Source organism: Kogia breviceps, unplaced genomic scaffold (genome assembly GCF_026419965.1).
Source record: "Kogia breviceps isolate mKogBre1 unplaced genomic scaffold, mKogBre1 haplotype 1 scaffold_50, whole genome shotgun sequence".
NCBI classification, from domain to species: domain Eukaryota; kingdom Metazoa; phylum Chordata; class Mammalia; order Artiodactyla; family Physeteridae; genus Kogia; species Kogia breviceps.
The window spans coordinates 1682056-1702377 of NW_026711939.1; the positions used below are offsets into that span (position 1 = coordinate 1682056).

The window sequence follows — 20322 nt, forward strand, 5'->3', positions numbered from 1 at the left end:
AGCTCTTCTTATCCATTCATCTGTTGATGGACATTTGGGTTGCTTCGGTGTCTTGGCTACTGTGAAAACTCGTGGAGTGCAGCTCTTGCAGCCCGTCTTCTCAGGTGAGAGGCTCGGCTGTGGGTGTTCTGGATGGAAGGGTGGCTCAATTTTTAATTGAAAACGCAGCTCCTTTCTGTTCTCATTATTGGCTGTTACAACTAGACATGTCCTCCGCAGACAGAGGGAACAGAGTTCTCTAAAACCCCTTCAGCATTTATTGTTTGTAGTCTTTTGGCTGACGGTAGTTAACTTGGGTGAGCTGAAAGCTTTTTGTAGCTTAGAGGAGTCTGATGATTCCTGATGTTGAGCTTTTCTCCATTTTCCTTTTTTTGATAAAGAGTGAGTAAAACTTACCTCTATCATACTATCTCTTTGACACATTTGCCTGCTTTGAATTTTTTTGGCCACGGCCGAGCTCAGGACATTTTTTTCTTTTGAGGGCAGGTGTCTTTTAGAGGCCTGAGTCCTTATGAATGTTAAGTGACCCATAGCTATGCGTTTGAAGCCGCTCTTGCGGGAAACGGCCACAAGGCGGCAGCATTTCTCCATTTCCAACTCTGGGTTTTCCTGCAACAGAGGCTTCCTGGAAATTGTGTTAGTAGGCTGCAAATGAGAGTGCAGTGTGTCAGGGCAAACCCCCAAGAGCTTATATCTCCTTACTTCTTGTGTGTTTTTTAAAATTTAATTGTTATCTAGTATCACAGCCAATTGGATAAAAATGTGGTGTGTGTTCTAGGTGTACTGCATCTGGTTCATCATATGTATGTATCAATCTATTCATCTTTGGATCCTTTCCCGTGTAGGTTATTACAGAGTGTTGAGTCGACCTCTCCTGGTATTCCTTAGGTATTTTGTGATTATATATTTCATATGTATCAGTACATGTCTGTAAACCCCCATATCCAAATTCATACATTCCTTACACCTTTCCACTTGGTTAAGCATAGTTGGTTTTCTGCATCTATGCACGGCCTTCTCTTGGAAATGACTTCATGGGTATCAATCTTGAAGTAACAGCTATAAGTGATGTCATAGGATATTTCTATTTCGGTTTCTTTCGTACTTCCTTTTGGGTGGGTATCTCTAGATCCTTCTACGGTGGTGCCAGCGGCACTGTTGCATGCTCTTCCGTGGCTCATGTTCCATTGTGCACATGGGCCCCCTTCTTCTTGGTGCATTGTTCTGTTGATGGACATTTGGGTTTCTTCCAAGTCTTGGCGATGGTACATGTTGCTGCAGTGCAGGATGGCCAGCCTGTGTCTTTTTGATTTTGGTCTACTCGGGAGATAGGCCCATCAGTGGGCCTACCCGATTACAGGTTAGCTCAATTTTTACCTTTCAGTGCACCTCCACGGTGTTCTCACTACTAGCTGTTCCCAGGTTACGTCCCAGCGGCCGCTAGAGGGCACAGAGTTCTCTAAAACACCTTGAGCATTTATTCTTTGTAGACTCTGTGGCTGATGATCATTCTGACGACGGTGGGTGAACGTTTCTGTCGACTGGATTTGCATGGCTTTATTAATTCCTGATGTTGAGCATTTTTCCATGCCCTTTTATTTATCACAAGAGAAAGAAAGAAAGAGAAGACAAAATGTGCGCAAAATATGCCTCTTGAAATTGTCGTTTTGAAGTGTGCACATCTTTTGAGTTTTTTTCCTCGATTGACGACCCAAGAATCGTTTTTGAGGGCAGGTGTCATTTATAGGCCTGCAATGATTTTGAATATCAAGTGACCATTAGCACTGGGTTTAAAGCTGCTGTTTTGAGAAACGGCCACAAGGCGGCAGCAGGTCTCCTTTACCAAACCTGGTTACTCGGGCAACAGAGCCTCCGTGGAAGTCGTATTCTAGGTTGTCAATTAGAATGGACTGTGCCAGGAAAAAGCCCCTTATGTTTGTGCCTCACGACTGACTTGTTCGTTTTTTAATTCAATGTTTATTGTTTCTCACAGCAAGTTTGATTACAATGTTTTGCTTGTTGTAGGTGTGAAAGATGTGGCTCTTTTACACATAAACACGTATCTAGTCTTCTTTGGATCCTTTTCCCATGTAGCTTATGACACAATGTTGAGTACTCTTCTCTTGGTATTCCGTAGGCCTTTGGTGATTTTGTATTTCACCTGTGTTTGTATCTCTCTCTTAAACCCAATTTCCTAATGTACACAATTCTCACACCTGTCCATGGGTGAACCATAAATCTGTTTATTGCATCTGTGATTGCCTTTCTCTGTGGAAATATCTTCAGTGATATCAATTTTTAGGGAACACCTATAAGTGATATCGTAGGCTATGTATCTTTCGCTCTGTGACTTACTGCAAGGTGCGTGATGAACTCTAGCCTCACCGATGGTGCTGTTGATGGCATTGTTTCCTTTTGTTCCTTGGCTAATATTCCATCTGCTCAGGTCCCTGTTCTTCTTTGTCCACTCATCTGTTGATGGACTTTCTGCTTGCTTCCATGTCCTGGCTATTGTAATACTCCTGCAATGCAGATTTGCCTGCCTGTGTCTTTCCACTTCTGTCTTCTTTCTTAGGTTATAGGCCCAGGAGTGGGCCTGCTGGATCATATCGTAACTCAGTGTTTACCTTGTAAAGGCACCTCCATTCTGTTCCCATTAGTGCCTCTTACCAGGTGAAGTCCTGTGGCGAGCATTGCCCTCTGAGGAAGGCGCCACTAAGACCCTCCTAAGCCTCAGGGCCCGACTGTACTCTCCTTGGTATGCATCCTGGACTTTATGGTATGAACATACAAAAGGAGATGGTCTTTGGCCAAATCGCTCCAGGGACCTGCTCAGTTACTGGGAGTCCCTGGTTGTTCCCTAAAGCTAGGAAAAGCAACCCTGGAGGGGAAATTGGTGCCTTTGAGGGAGAAGCCGAGCAGCCAACCAACCAGCTGATGCTGATAAGGTGTGACTAAGCCGAGAAGCCAACCAACCAGCTGATGCCGATAAGGCGTGACGAAGCAAAGTCCCTGCTTTAGGGGTATATATACGGCTATGCTTTGTTATTAAACTTGCCTTGCAAGCGTCAGTTGCTTGTGCCCTTCTGATCCCATACCTTGGTGCGTTCAGTTCCCTACCCCCTCTCGTCGGTTGTTGCTACACTTTGAGGACCCGCCGCGGCTGGCGGCAAAGTCCCACTTAACCTAGAGGGTATGCACTTCTCCACAACCCCTTCAGCATGAATTGTTGGTAGTCTTGTTGCTGATGGTTCTTCTGACTGGTGTGAGCCGATACCTCTGTGGTTGGATTTGCATGCGTCTCATAAAGCCTTGAAATTGAGCTTTCAGGGATGCCCTTTTTTTCTTCAAACTGTGTGTGTAGCTTACTTCATCACATTCTTTTCTTGAAGTATGTGCCGCCTTTTGAAATATTTTGGCCACTACCTCCCTCAAGACATTTTGAGGGCAGGTTTCATTGACAGCCCTCCAGGACTTGTGCACACGAAGTGACCATTAGCACGGGTTTTCAAGCTGCCGTTGCAGGTAACGGCCACAGGGCTGCAGCATTTCTGCGTTTCCCACTCTGGTAACTAGTGAAACAGGCCTTCCTGCCAGTGGTGTTCCTTGGTTATCAATGACGGTGGGATGTGTCTGGAGAAAACCCCCAAAGCTGATGTCTCCTTACTTATATCTGTTTTTAAAATGGAATTTCTACTTTTCACTGGAGTACTCTTCCATTGTGTCCATGGACCACTGCTCCTTTCTGCATTCCTCTGTGGCTGGGCATTTTCATTGCTTCCAAGTGTTGGCTATGGTAAACATTGCTGGATTGCAGGATTGCCAGCCCGTGTCTTTTTGATTCTCATCCTCTCAGGTGATAGACCCAGCAGTGGCTATGCTTGATTGAACGGTCGCTCAATGTTGACCCTTTCCAGGCAACTCCACTGTGTTTTCCTTAGGGGCTCTTACCACGTCCCACTTAGAACCGAGGGTACGTATTTCTTCACCACCCCGTCAGCATTTCTTGTTTGCAGAAGTTTTGCTGCTGGCCATGCTGAGTCGTGTGACATGATAGGTTTTTGTAACGTGTATTTTCGTGTCTAATAATTCCTAAGGTTCAGCATTTTTCCACGCCTTTTTTTATTCTGTTAAACAAAAACAGAAAAAAAAAAACCGTGAGTACAATAAACCTCTCGAAATTGTCTTCTTGGAAGGTTGCCCTCTTTCGACTTTTTTGGTCGATTTTCGACCCCAGGATTTTGTTTTGGAGGGCAGGTGTCATTTACAAGCCTGCAATGGGTGTGAATATTGAGTGACCATTAGCACTGACTTTAAAGCTGCTGCTGTGGGAAACGGCCACAAGGCGTCAGCATTGCTACATTCCCACATCTGGTTACTAGGGCAGCAGAGCCTTCTGGAAGTCCTGTTCCCAGGTTGTCAATTAGAATGGAATGTGCCAGGAAAAAACCCCAGAAGTGTATGTCACATTACTTCTTGTTCGCTCTTTTAATTTGTTTAAATCGGGGTAATGATTAGAATACTGTTGGTCCTATATGTACAGAATCTGGTTCATTTGTACGTTTTATATGTGTGTATATATATATATATATATATATATATATATATATATATATATATATATTCTTGTACAGATCCTCTTCCCATGTAAATTATTGCAGAGTGTTCTGGTGACCTCCCTTGCTATATGGTCGGTCTGTTTGATATATATATTTAATACGTATTTGTACACATATGGTGACACTAATCTTAATTTATCCATTCCCCCCACCTTTCATTTTACTTAAGCTTAGTTTGTTTTCTAAGTGTGTGAGTGTCTTTCTTTGTGGAAATATGTTCATTTGTGTCAGCTGTTAGATAACGCCTATAGGTGATGTCATACGGTATGCCTTTTGCTTTCCGACTTAACTCATGTTCTGTGATGATCTCTAGGCTCATCTCGGGTGCCTCAAAGAGCAGTGTTTCCTTGTTTTCCATGGCTAATAGTCCACTGTGTCCACGGACCAGCTCTTCTTATCCATTCATCTGTTGATGGACATTTGGGTTGCTTCGGTGTCTTGGCTACTGTGAAAACTCGTGGAGTGCAGCTCTTGCAGCCCGTCTTCTCAGGTGAGAGGCTCGGCTGTGGGTGTTCTGGATGGAAGGGTGGCTCAATTTTTAATTGAAAACGCAGCTCCTTTCTGTTCTCATTATTGGCTGTTACAACTAGACATGTCCTCCGCAGACAGAGGGAACAGAGTTCTCTAAAACCCCTTCAGCATTTATTGTTTGTAGTCTTTTGGCTGACGGTAGTTAACTTGGGTGAGCTGAAAGCTTTTTGTAGCTTAGAGGAGTCTGATCATTCCTGAGGTTGAGCTTTTCTCCATTTTGCTTTTTTGATAAAGAGTGAGTAAAACTTACCTCTTCATACTATCTCTTTGACACATTTGCCTGCTTTGAATTTTTTTCACCACTGCCGAGCTCAGGACATTTTTTTTTTTTTTTGAGGGCAGGTGTCTTTTAGAGGCCGGAGTCCTTGTGAATGTTAAGTGACCCATAGCTATCCGTTTAAAGCCGCTCTTGCGGGAAACGGCCACAAGGCGGCAGCATTTCTCCATTTCCAACTCTGGGTTTTCCTGCAACAGAGGCTTCCTGGAAATTGTGTTAGTAGGCTGCAAATGAGAGTGCAGTGTGTCAGGGCAAACCCCCAAGAGCTTATATCTCCTTACTTCTTGTGTGTTTTTTAAAATTTAATTGTTATCTAGTATCACAGCCAATTGGATAAAAATGTGGTGTGTGTTCTAGGTGTACTGCATCTGGTTCATCATATGTATGTGTCAATCTATTCATCTTTGGATCCTTTCCCGTGTAGGTTATTACAGAGTGTTGAGTCGACCTCTCTTGGTATTCCTTAGGTATTTTGTGATTATATATTTCATATGTATCAGTACATGTCTGTAAACCCCCATATCCAAATTCATACATTCCTTACACCTTTCCACTTGGTTAAGCATAGTTGGTTTTCTGCATCTATGCACGGCCTTCTCTTGGAAATGACTTCATGGGTATCAATGTTGAAGTAACAGCTATAAGTGATGTCATAGGATATTTCTATTTCGGTTTCTTTCGTACTTCCTTTTGGGTGGGTATCTCTAGATCCTTCTACGGTGGTGCCAGAGGCACCTGTTGCATGCTCTTCCGTGGCTCATGTTCCATTGTGCACATGGGCCCCCTTCTTCTTGGTGCATTGTTCTGTTGATGGACATTTGGGTTTCTTCCAAGTCTTGGCTATGGTACATGTTGCTGCAGTGCAGGATGGCCAGCCTGTGTCTTTTTGATTTTGGTCTACTCGGGAGATAGGCCCATCAGTGGGCCTACCCGATTACAGGTTAGCTCAATTTTTACCTTTCAACGCACCTCCACGGTGTTCTCACTACTAGCTGTTACCAGGTTACGTCCCAGCGGCCGCTAGAGGGCACAGAGTTCTCTAAAACACCTTGAGCATTTATTCTTTGTAGACTCTGTGGCTGATGATCATTCTGACGACGGTGGGTGAACGTTTCTGTCGACTGGATTTGCATGGCTTTATTAATTCCTGATGTTGAGCATTTTTCCATGCCCTTTTATTTATCACAAGAGAAAGAAAGAAAGAGAAGACAAAATGTGCACAAAATATGCCTCTTGAAATTGTCGTTTTGAAATGTGCACGTCTTTTGAGTTGTTTTCCTCGATGGACGACCCAAGAATCGTTTTTGAGGGCAGGTGTCATTTATAGGCCTGCAATGATTTTGAATATCAAGTGACCATTAGCACTGGGTTTAAATCTGCTGTTTTGAGAAACGGCCACAAGGCGGCAGCAGGTCTCCTTTACCAAACCTGGTTACTCGGGCAACAGAGCCTCCGTGGAAGTCGTATTCTAGGTTGTCAATTAGAATGGACTGTGCCAGGAAAAAGCCCCTTATGTTTGTGCCTCACGACTGACTTGTTCGTTTTTTAATTCAATGTTTATTGTTTCTCACAGCAAGTTTGATTACAATGTTTTGCTTGTTGTGGGTGTGAAAGATGTGGCTCTTTTACACATAAACATGTATCTAGTCTTCTTTGGATCCTTTTCCCATGTAGCTTATGACACAATGTTGAGTACTCTTCTCTTGGTATTCCGTAGGCCTTTGGTGATTTTGTATTTCACCTGTGTTTGTATCTCTCTCTTAAACCCAATTTCCTAATGTACACAATTCTCACACCTGTCCATGGGTGAACCATAAATCTGTTTATTGCATCTGTGATTGCCTTTCTCTGTGGAAATATCTTCAGTGATATCAATTTTTAGGGAACACCTATAAGTGATATCGTAGGCTATGTATCTTTCGCTCTGTGACTTACTGCAAGGTGCGTGATGAACTCTAGCCTCACCGATGGTGCTGTTGATGGCATTGTTTCCTTTTGTTCCTTGGCTAATATTCCATCTGTTCAGGTCCCTGTTCTTCTTTGTCCACTCATCTGTTGATGGACTTTCTGCTTGCTTCCATGTCCTGGCTATTGTAATACTCCTGCAATGCAGATTTGCCTGCCTGTGTCTTTCCACTTCTGTCTTCTTTCTTAGGTTATAGGCCCACGAGTGGGCCTGCTGGATCATATCGTAACTCAGTGTTTACCTTGTAAAGGCACCTCCATTCTGTTCCCATTAGTGCCTCTTACCAGGTGAAGTCCTGTGGCGAGCATTGCCCTCTGAGGAAGGCGCCACTAAGACCCTCCTAAGCCTCAGGGCCCGACTGTACTCTCCTTGGTATGCATCCTGGACTTTATGGTATGAACATACAAAAGGAGATGGCCTTTGGCCAAATCGCTCCAGGGACCTGCTCAGTTACTGGGAGTCCCTGGTTGTTCCCTAAAGCTAGGAAAAGCAACCCTGGAGGGGAAATTGGTGCCTTTGAGGGAGAAGCCGAGCAGCCAACCAACCAGCTGATGCTGATAAGGTGTGACTAAGCCGAGAAGCCAACCAACCAGCTGATGCCGATAAGGCGTGACGAAGCAAAGTCCCTGCTTTAGGGGTATATATACGGCTAGGCTTTGTTATTAAACTTGCCTTGCAAGCGTCAGTTGCTTGTGCCCTTCTGATCCCATACCTTGGTGCGTTCAGTTCCCTACCCCCTCTCGTCGGTTGTTGCTACACTTTGAGGACCCGCCGCGGCTGGCGGCAAAGTCCCACTTAACCTAGAGGGTATGCACTTCTCCACAACCCCTTCAGCATGAATTGTTGGTAGTCTTGTTGCTGATGGTTCTTCTGACTGGTGTGAGCCGATACCTCTGTGGTTGGATTTGCATGCGTCTCATAAAGCCTTGAAATTGAGCTTTCAGGGATGTCCTTTTTTTCTTCAAACTGTGTGTGTAGCTTACCTCATCACATTCTTTTCTTGACGTATGTGCCGCCTTTTGAAATATTTTGGCCACTACCTCCCTCAAGACATTTTGAGGGCAGGTTTCATTGACAGCCCTCCAGGACTTGTGCACACGAAGTGACCATTAGCACGGGTTTTCAAGCTGCCGTTGCAGGTAACGGCCAGAGGGCTGCAGCATTTCTGCGTTTCCCACTCTGGTAACTAGTGAAACAGACCTTCCTGCCAGTGGTGTTCCTCGGTTATCAATGACGGTGGGATGTGTCTGGAGAAACCCCCCAAAGCTGATGTCTCCTTACTTATATCTGTTTTTAAAATGGAATTTCTACTTTTCACTGGAGTACTCTTCCATTGTGTCCATGGACCACTGCTCCTTTCTGCATTCCTCTGTGGCTGGGCATTTTCATTGCTTCCAAGTGTTGGCTATGGTAAACATTGCTGGATTGCAGGATTGCCAGCCCGTGTCTTTTTGATTCTCATCCTCTCAGGTGATAGACCCAGCAGTGGCTATGCTTGATTGAACGGTCGCTCAATGTTGACCCTTTCCAGGCAACTCCACTGTGTTTTCCTTAGGGGCTCTTACCACGTCCCACTTAGAACCGAGGGTACGCATTTCTTCACCACCCCGTCAGCATTTCTTGTTTGCAGAAGTTTTGCTGCTGGCCATGCTGAGTCGTGTGACATGATAGGTTTTTGTAACGTGTATTTTCGTGTCTAATAATTCCTAAGGTTCAGCATTTTTCCACGCCTTTTTTTATTCTGTTAAACAAAAACAGAAAAAAAAAAACCGTGAGTACAATAAACCTCTCGAAATTGTCTTCTTGGAAGGTTGCCCTCTTTGGACTTTTTTGGTCGATTTTCGACCCCAGGATTTTGTTTTGGAGGGCAGGTGTCATTTACAAGCCTGCAATGGGTGTGAATATTGAGTGACCATTAGCACTGACTTTAAAGCTGCTGCTGTGGGAAACGGCCACAAGGCGTCAGCATTGCTACATTCCCACATCTGGTTACTAGGGCAGCAGAGCCTTCTGGAAGTCCTGTTCCCAGGTTGTCAATTAGAATGGAATGTGCCAGGAAAAAACCCCAGAAGTGTATGTCACATTACTTCTTGTTCGCTCTTTTAATTTGTTTAAATCGGGGTAATGATTAGAATACTGTTGGTCCTATATGTACAGAATCTGGTTCATTTGTACGTTTTATATGTATATATATATATATATATATATATATATATATATATATATATATATATATATATATTCTTGTACAGATCCTCTTCCCATGTAAATTATTGCAGAGTGTTCTGGTGACCTCCCTTGCTATATGGTCGGTCTGTTTGATATATATATTTAATACGTATTTGTACACATATGGTGACACTAATCTTAAGTTATCCATTCCCCCCACCTTTCATTTTACTTAAGCTTAGTTTGTTTTCTAAGTGTGTGAGTGTCTTTCTTTGTGGAAATATGTTCATTTGTGTCAGCTGTTAGATAACGCCTATAGGTGATGTCATACGGTATGCCTTTTGCTTTCCGACTTAACTCATGTTCTGTGATGATCTCTAGGCTCATCTCGGGTGCCTCAAAGAGCAGTGTTTCCTTGTTTTCCATGGCTAATAGTCCACTGTGTCCACGGACCAGCTCTTCTTATCCATTCATCTGTTGATGGACATTTGGGTTGCTTCGGTGTCTTGGCTACTGTGAAAACTCGTGGAGTGCAGCTCTTGCAGCCCGTCTTCTCAGGTGAGAGGCTCGGCTGTGGGTGTTCTGGATGGAAGGGTGGCTCAATTTTTAATTGAAAACGCAGCTCCTTTCTGTTCTCATTATTGGCTGTTACAACTAGACATGTCCTCCGCAGACAGAGGGAACAGAGTTCTCTAAAACCCCTTCAGCATTTATTGTTTGTAGTCTTTTGGCTGACGGTAGTTAACTTGGGTGAGCTGAAAGCTTTTTGTAGCTTAGAGGAGTCTGATCATTCCTGAGGTTGAGCTTTTCTCCATTTTCCTTTTTTTGATAAAGAGTGAGTAAAACTTACCTCTATCATACTATCTCTTTGACACATTTGCCTGCTTTGAATTTTTTTGGCCACGGCCGAGCTCAGGACATTTTTTTTTTTTTTGAGGGCAGGTGTCTTTTAGAGGCCTGAGTCCTTATGAATGTTAAGTGACCCATAGCTATGCGTTTGAAGCCGCTCTTGCGGGAAACGGCCACAAGGCGGCAGCATTTCTCCATTTCCAACTCTGGGTTTTCCTGCAACAGAGGCTTCCTGGAAATTGTGTTAGTAGGCTGCAAATGAGAGTGCAGTGTGTCAGGGCAAACCCCCAAGAGCTTATATCTCCTTACTTCTTGTGTGTTTTTTAAAATTTAATTGTTATCTAGTATCACAGCCAATTGGATAAAAATGTGGTGTGTGTTCTAGGTGTACTGCATCTGGTTCATCATATGTATGTATCAATCTATTCATCTTTGGATCCTTTCCCGTGTAGGTTATTACAGAGTGTTGAGTAGACCTCTCTCTGTATTCCTTAGGTGTTTTTTGATTATGTCTTTCATATGTATCAGTACTTATCTGTTAACCCCCATATCCTAATTCATGCATTCCTTACAGATGAAATGAGAATTCTCCACATTATACTAGTCATTTCAGAGAGTGGGAAAGGATGGCAAGTGGTAAAATATTATCTTTTCCCTTAATCTTTTTAAATTTCCCTTGTTACAACATAGGATTATTATCCCTGAATCATAATTCTGTCAGTACACCAGTATAGAGATTATTTCTTAATAGTTAGGTGAGAACCATTTCCTTCTGTTTTTGAGAAAAATTCTGTTACCTCCTTTCAGTAATGGCACTCTTCCCCAAATCAACGGTTTAACAAGGGAGATGGAAGCAGAATAATCATGCAAATACAAAACAATACAACAGCAAGAGAAAATGTCTAACTTCCAATAAGAGCTCAATTTAGAAGAGGGTTTATATCTTCAGAACAAAAGCATGCCTCCTTGACTTGCTAACCAGTCAAAATCTGTGTATTCTACAGAAAATCTGTGATGTTATTCCCATAAAACTACCCTTTACTGCTTCTGCCTCCAATAGATTTCCTAAGCACTAGTGTTTTAATGTACAGGTTACAAACAAAATCCTAATGAGATTTATTTATAATGTGTGTGTTATTTGTCTTATCCTAGCGTCTATATTCTTCTCCATTCCTGGAGTCGAAATAATATTACTTTACCTGCTAAGTGATATCGGGAGAGTGGGAGAGGTTTCATAAATACCCCAACCCTAAAGCATACCCTAAACCTAACCCATACACTAACTCTAACCCATCGACATACCTTAAACTATACCCTAATCCTAACCCGTGCCCTAACCCTAAACTTAACTCTAACCTGTACGCTAATCCTAACTCATACACTAACACGTATCCATACCCCAATCTTTACCCTAATCCTAACCTGTGCCCTAACCCTAACCCAAATGCTTAAACCTAAGCCATACCCTAGTCCTAAACCGTGCCCTAACCCTTAAAACCCTAACCGGTAGCCATAGCCTAATCTTTACCCTAATCCTAACCTGTGCCCTAACCCTAACCCTAACTGACCCTTTCCCTAAGTAAGCGCTGACACTGTCCCGAAGTGAGGCCCTGAGGTTGTCCCTAACTCACATCCTCATGCTAGGCCTAACCCTGGCCTTGTCATTGTCCCTAACAAAGGCCCTGACCCTAGTCTTAGCCTAGGCCTTGATATTTGGTCTATCTCAGGTTCTGATGCTGTCCCTAACTAAGGCCCTAAAGCTGTCCCTAACATCAGCCTTGCTGCCGCCAATAACTAACGTGCTGACACTATCCTGAGCTAATATCTTGATCCATCTCTTACCATGGTCCTGACACTGTCCTTACTAAAGTCCTGATGCCATCCCAAAGTGTGCATCCCCTTAGGAATTCAGCAGAATAAGCCTGAAACCTGGTCTGGAACTGGCACTTCAGAGAGATTTCGTAGCAAGTTGTCTAATTCTACCTAAGTAGGTTTTAACTTGTGATGTAGTATTGACATATCCATAACAGGAGCTACTGAACACTACACATATGTCTCATCTTTCTAATAGTATCTGATCTAAAGTCACTGTTTGAAATTTAATAGTTAAGATAGGAGTCCTTGAAAACGTACGGTTGCAGCTACCAGCAGACATTGTTTTCAGAATGGCTAGTGGCATCCTGAGTCTGATGTAGCTCAGAAATTCAATTTCAACAATACAGTTATGCGGGGACTTACCTGGTGGCTCAATGGTTAAGACTTCGCCTTCTAACACAGAGGGTGCCGGTTTGAGCCCTGGGCAGGGAGCTAAGATCTCACATGCCTCGTGGCCTAAAAACCAAAACATGAAACAGAAACAATATTGTAACAAATTCAATAGACTTAAAAAATGGTCCACATCCAAAAAAAACTTAAAAAGAAAACAGAAAAAGAATTCAGGAATGCATCTAAATCACATCTACAAAGGTCACTTAGGTTTATCTTGGATGTCTGAACCATAGTTACTACTCCTTTTTGACTGTAAAATGCATTCCCTTCCTCAATGCCAAAGCAGATGTACAATTCGTATCTAAAAGGCCACAAAACAGGCCACTCTGGTCAGTATAATTTAAGTTAAACCATGTATAAGCCAGAGAGATTTCCTCACACCTCAATACGTGAAGTTTTTTTCCTTTTGATTCCAAGTCTTTCAATAGAAAGCACTGATGATCAAAATGTCAATCCCTCAGTGCCAGAATGATTCAGCTGTTTGGCCCTGGTGTAGATCATGTCCCTCAGTGCTAGGCCTCCTTGTTATTTGCCTAGTTAATCCACTTTGGGGGAATACTGATCAGGTATCGTGAACATGCTCAGAGGTATGTTAATGACAAAACGCTTTATATAGGCCATACATTTTATTATTCATACCCAATTGTCACACAAGCATTGTACATGTGCTTTTAGCAGTAGACCTAAAGCAAACAGTGATACATCATGAGTCATTACATTCTGATAACTTCACTATGTAATTTTCCTTTCCTCTTAAACATCGGGGCAAAATGAAGCCAACACAGTAACTTTCATAAATACACACTTCAATACAGAGGTGTCATTTATCCAATTGCTCCAAGTCCTAAGTAGCTTGAGGGGAAGGACTTCCAATTTTACCAGGACATACTAGATTTTTAGGAATTCCATGTAATTTAATATACTAATCAAACATTTCTCTCTGAGATAGCTCAAGGGCCTTCTAAAGCATCCCAAAGTTAGCTGGAGATCAAAAGAACGGTTAGAATTGGCCAAAAAACACTTATTCACTGAACCAAAGTAAAGAGATTTCAAACAAAAATACAGATCACAGACACAGGCAAAGGAACTCACCAGCTGTTCACAATCAAAAGCAGCATTCTAAGAAAACTTTGGAGGGAGAAACAAAATGCAGGCTTGCCCTAACCCACTTCCAACAAAATCCATCTTAGAATATCGTGGTCAGGCACAACTCTTCCCTCCATGTTCCCTTTTCACAAATGTTCACCACCTTCTGTATCCATCTTATGTTGTCCCTTATTTTTTTCTGCATTCAGACACAACGAGCTCTAGTACAAAGTGACTTTCTTTTCTCTTTGTACCATCAGCCTGTTACCTAGCCGCTCACCTCCTTTATTACGTAGTTTCATAAATGCTTGAACGTATGGAATTTCTTTTGTCTTTCTCCTCCTGTGACAAAATAACTCTAGCTGAAGGATAGTATAGTCATTTAGGCTATCATTCAAAGACCACCTTTCCTCATTTTTCAAGAATGTATCCATACATTGGCCAGACAAAATTACAATAGAATTTCATTCTTTTCTTACTCTTAGGTTTACAACTATAGGTTGACCAGTCTGCCAGGATTTTGCCCATTGGCTCTCAGATGGAACTGAAGAAGAAGCACTTCTTACGTTTGAACCATGGAACACTCACACCACGGACTAAGAACACAACAAAATCCTAAACACCAATGGAAGCCTCACACCAAAGGAACCAGAAACCAAAGAGAAACCAACAACCAAACAGCACAAGACTCAAATCAGCTTCCAAGTCTCAACTTAGCCTGTGACCTCTGTCCAAGTGGTTCACCTTCCAAATGAGATTTCCTGGAATGAAAAGTCACCCAAATGGGAACCAAGGTTCCCCCAAATGTACAGGGCTAAAAGGACCTCAGACTGCTTGCCAGGGGAGTTACCACACACTGGCTGAGGTGCTGCAACATCCCAAATGCTATTTTTCTGGTTCCCCAAAATAATCCCTTGGAGTAGGACATTCAGGGCAGTCCAGGCAGGAGGAACAGAGGAACGTCCTCAAGGCAAAGACGGCCTCGGCAGCTGCTAGGGTGGTTCCTCTTCCACCATCTACTCCTGCCCTAGAGTTCTAACTGCTGGGATGACTGGGGCTTGGCCTTTCCAGGCAAGGGTCCCAGGTGGTTTGGCCTCTAAAGGAATTCTCCAACCTTACACTCTCTCGAAAGAGACTAGTGTGGAGAAAATCTCAGTGTCCGATCAAGTCAGGGGACCCACAGGGGGATCCCCAAGTCAGCCCCACATTGGGTACTAAATTTGATGTCGAAAACTCAACCTCTGTGCACCAGTGCCAAATCAAATCTCAGAGAGAGAGGTTTGCAGGAAGTAGAGAAGAATAGCTTTACTCCTTTGGCAGCCAAAGGGGGACACAGAAAACTCCGACCCTCAAAAACCGTGTGTCCCAATGCAGGAGGATCTGGTGAGGAGTTTTACAGCAATGGTTTAAGGAGACAGGTATCCTAAGGATTACTGTGTGTACAGGGCCTTAACTAAATATAACCTGACCTCAGATGGTCTCTTGAGGACCTTCTCTGGAATGAAGACTAAAATCTTCTATTTTGTGGGGGGGTTTAGGTTGCTAAAGAGCCCAAAGATGCTCTTAACTGTATCCCTTGAGGCAAAACCAGAATCTTGGCCCAAGGCTGCACTGTTCATTCTATTCTGTTCTTCTTTGGTCTGTGCAGTCCCTCCTTTCCATGATTAGCAACTGTTCGAATCAGCCCTTTAGAACTCAGGGAAGGTCTTGGAGTCTCTAGCATAACTAAGGCCCTGAAATTCTCCCTAACTCAGTCCCTGACGCTGTCTCTAACTAAGGCCCAGATGCCAACAATATCTAAAGTCCTGACATTATCCTGAGCTAATATCCTGACCCAGGTCTTACCAAGCTCCTGACACTGACCCAAAGTAAGCCTTGATGCTGTCCATAAATGGGGGCATGAGGCTACCCCTAATAGAATCCCTGATAATGTCTTCAAAGATCCTCACATTGATCCCACAGAGGCCCTTATGCTGATCCTAAGACATGTCCTGACAGTGGCACTAACTCAGGCCCTAAAGACAGGCCTCACTTAGGCCCTTTAGCTGTACTTTAGATAGGCTCTGACGCTATCTGTATACAAAACGCTGGAAGACGTCCGGATTTAGGGCCCTGTCACTGGGCCTAACTAAGGTCCTGATGCTCTCAATAATTTTCTGGCACTATGCCTGGAACGGACCTAACTCTGTCCCAAGCTAATGTCCTGCATCTTTTCCTAACTGAAACCCTAATACACTCCATGACAAAGGCACAGACTAATCCTAACTAAGGCCTTAACACTATATCTCACTACGGCCCAGAATCTGTCCCTAATGGTCCCTGCTGCAAACAATAATTAAAATGCGGACACTGTCCTGAGAAAATTTCCTGACACATTTCTATGCACCATCCTGACTGTCCCAAAAAAATCCCTGTCGGTATCCTTAAGTGAAGACCTGAGGCTGTGCCTAACTCAGGCCCTGAAGCTTTCCCTAACGGAGGCCTCGATTCTCTGACTCACTCAGGCCCTGCTCATGTCTTTCACTATGACCCGAATGCTGACTCCACAAACGCCCTGAATGCTGCTCTTAAATCATGCCCTGACAGTGTCTGCATCTAGGGGCCTCACTCAGGCCCTCACCTTCTCCCTATATCAGGCTCTGACGCTGTCCCTACCCGAAGCCCTGGCACAGGTCTTAAATTAGGCCCTGATTCTCTAAGTACCTAAGGGCTTGATTCCAAACCTAGGTCATTACCTGACACTAGCCCTAGACCTGAATGTAACCTTGTCCGTTGCTAATGTCAAATTTATCTAAAGAGATTCTTTAGGATGAAATTCTTTCATCTTCTGAATAGAGTTTTCTGAAAAAAATAATGTTTAAACTCTTACCGACCTTAAACAAAATGTACTCAACTTCTGCGGAATATTCCTTTATACCAGCGTGTATGGTTTCCTTCTGCATCTGCGTGTGTTGGCTTAAAGGGTGCTTGTAGGAATGCCTACTGTTATGCTAACTAAATCCCTGATGCTGTCCCTAAATAACGTCCTGAAATTAGTCTCAAGGCTGTGAACCTGTCCCAAACTGAGGCCTGGAGGCTCATCCTAGCTCAGGCCCTGACACTGTCCCTAGCAAAGGCCCTCACACAACTCCTAGCTCAGTCCCTGACACTATACCTAACAAAGGCCATAATGCTAGTCCTAACTCAGGCCCTGACACTGTTTCTAACTAAAGCCCAGCTGCCGCCAATATATAAAATCCTGATACTATCCTGAGTTAATATCCTGACCCAGGTCTTACCAAGGTCCTGAAACTGACTAAAACTAAGCCTTGATGCTGTCCATAAATAAGGCCCTGAGGCTCTCCCTAACAGAGGCCCTGATAATGTCTTTAATGAAGAACCTGACGCTGATCCCAAAGAGGCCCTTCTGCTGCTCCTAAGTCATGCCCTGACAGTGTCCCGAACTCAGGCCCTAAAGATAAGCCTCACTTAGGCCCTTTGGCTGTACCTTCCTTATGCTCTGACGCTGTCTGTATAGGAAGCCCTGGCAGTGGTCCTGATTTAGGCCCTCACGCTGGTCCTAAGTAAGGCCCTGAGGCTCGCAATAACGAAGGTCTTCACGCTTTTCCTGGGTCATTTCATGACGTTATCCCTGGCCCGGAACCTGACTCTGTCCCAAGCTAATGTCCTGCATCTTATCCTAAATGAAACCCTAATAGTATGCCTAACTAAGCCCTGACCAATCCGAACAAAGGCCTTGACACTATCTCTCACTAAAGCCCGGAATCTGTCCCTAACATGGCACCTGTTGCAATCAATAACTAAAATCCGGACACTGTCCTGAGATACTTTCCTGACACATTTCTATGCACGATCCTGACACTGTCCCAAACCGGTCGGTGTCTTTAAGTGAAGACCAGACACTGTGCCTAACTCAGGCCCTGAAGCTTTCCCTAAGTGAGGCCTTGATTCTGTGACTCACTCAAGGCCTGCTCATGTCTTTCACTATGACCTTTCGCTGACCCAACCAAGGTGTTTATGCTGCTCCTAAGTCATGCCCTGACTGTGTCTACAGCTACGGGGATGACGCTAGGCCTCACTCAGGCCCTGAAGTTCTCCATAAGTCAGGTCTGACGCTGTCCCTACCGAAAATCTTGACGCAGGTCCTAAATTTTAGGCCTTGATTCTCTAAGTAAGTAAGGTCTTGACACTAAAACTAGGTCATTAACTGACACTACCCCTAGACCTTAATCTAATCTTGACTTTAGCTAATGTCAAGTTTAGGGAAAGAGATTCTTTACGATGAAATTCTTTCATCATATGAATATTGGTTTCTTAAAACAATAATTTTTAAACTCTTGTTAACCTTAAACAAAGTGTACTCAACTGCTGTGGAATATTCCTTCATAGCAGCATGCATGGTTCACTTTTACATTCTTGTGTGTTGGCCTTCAAGGTTCTTGCAGGAATGGCTCCTCTTATGCTAACTAAATCATCCCTGATGCTGAACATAAATAAGGCGCTGAAATTACTCCCGATGCTCTGAACCTGTCCCTAACTACGGCCTGGAGACTCGTGCTAAACCAGGCCCTGACACTGTCCCAAACCAAGACCCTGACATTACACGTAACTCGGACCCTGACACTACTCCTAGCTCAGTCCCTGACACTATTACCTAACAAAGCCCATAATGATATTCCTAAATCAGACCCTGACACTGACTCTAACTAAGGCCCTGCTGCCGCCAATATCTAAAGTCCTGATGCTATCCTGAGTTAATATCCTGACCCAGGTCTTACCAAGGTCCTGAAACTGACCCAAAGTAAGCCTTGATGCTGTCTGAAAATGAGGCCCTGATAATGTCTTTAGTGAAGACCCTCACGCTGATGCCACAGAGGCCCTTCTGCAGCTCCTATGTCATGCCCTGACAGTGTCCCGAACTCAGGAACTAAAGATAAGCCTCACTTAGGCCCTTTGGCTGTACCTTCCTTATGCTCTGACGCTGTCTGTATAGGAAGCCCTGGCAGTGGTCCTGATTTAGGCCCTCACGCTGGTCCTAAGTAAGGCCCTGAGGCTCTCAATAACGAAGGTCTTCACGCTTTTCCTGGGTCATTTCGTGACGTTATCCCTGGCCCGGAACCTGACTCTGTCCCAAGCTCATGTCCTGCATCTTATCCTAAATGAAACCCTAATAGTATCCCTAACTAAGCCCTGACTAATCCGAACAAAGGCCTTGACACTATCTCTCACTAAAGCCCGGAATCTGTCCCTAACATGGGACCTGTTGCAATCAATAACTAAAATCCGGACACTGTCCTGAGCTAATATCCTGACTCATTTCTATCCACTGTTCTGATACTTTCCAAAAGAAAGCCTGTTGCCGTCCTTAAGTGAAGACCTGAGGCTGTTCCTAACTCAGGCCCTGAAGCTTTCCCTGACTGAGGCCTTGATTCTGTGACTAACACAGGCCCTGTTCATGTCTTTCACTATGACCTGCATGCTGACCCCACAAAGGCCCTGATGCTGTTCCTACGTCATGCCCTGACTGTGTCTCCAGCAGGTGGGCTGGCACTAGGCCTCACTCAGGCCTAGACGTTCTCCCTAAGTCAGGCTCTGACGCTGTCCCTACCCGAAGCCCTGACACAGGTCCTAAATTAGGCCCTGATTCTCTAAATAACTAAGGTCTTGACACCAACCCAGGTCATTTTCTGACACTATCCCTGGCTCGGATCATGAGTCTGTCCCAAGCTCATGTCCTGCATCTTATCCTAAATGAAACCCTAATAGTATCCCTAACTAAGCCCTGACCAATCCGAACAAAGGCCTTGACACTATCTCTCACTAAAGCCCGGAATCTGTCCCTAACATGGCACCTGTTGCAATCAATAACTAAAATCCGGACACTGTCCTGAGATAATTTCCTGACACATTTCTATGCACGATCCTGACACTGTCCCAAACCGGTCGGTGTCTTTAAGTGAAGACCTGACACTGTGCCTAACTCAGGCCCTGAAGCTTTGCCTAACGGAGGCCTTGATTCTGTGACTCACTCAAGGCCTGCTCATGTCTTTCACTATGACCTTTCGCTGACCCAACCAAGGTGTTTATGCTGCTCCTAAGTCGTACCCTGACTGTGTCTGCAGCTAGGAGGCTGACGCTAGGCCTCACTCAGGCCTTGACGTTCTCCATAAGTCAGGTCTGAATCTGTCCCTACCGAAAATCTTGACGCAGGTCCTAAATTTTAGGCCTTGATTCTCTAAGTAACTAAGGTCTTGACACCAAATCCAGGTCATTAACTGACACTACCCCTAGACCTTAATCTAATCTTGACTTTAGCTAATGTCAAGTTTAGGGAAAGAGATTCTTTACGATGAAATTCTTTCATCATATGAATATTGGTTTCTTAAAACAATAATTTTTAAACTCTTGTTAACCTTAAACAAAGTGTACTCAACTGCTGTGGAATATTCCTTCATAGCAGCGTGCATGGTTCACTTTTACATTCTTGTGTGTTGGCCTTCAGGGTTCTTGCAGGAATGGCTCCTCTTATGCTAACTAAATCATCCCTGATGCTGAAC

The 20322-nt window shown here is 44.0% G+C and overlaps 1 long non-coding RNA gene across 1 annotated transcript in view; it reads right to left on the reverse strand.

Annotated features, from left to right (window-relative positions):
* Window positions 1-5484: 5484 nt before the first annotated feature.
* The window catches only part of LOC136793485 (uncharacterized), a 94508-nt gene continuing 79670 nt past the window's right edge, over window positions 5485-20322 (reverse strand). The window contains exons 3-4 of the long non-coding RNA XR_010838775.1: window positions 12650-12742; window positions 5485-9134 (exon numbers count right to left, since the gene is read on the reverse strand). This is a non-coding gene — a long non-coding RNA (uncharacterized lncRNA). The remainder of the gene's footprint in view (window positions 9135-12649; window positions 12743-20322) is intronic.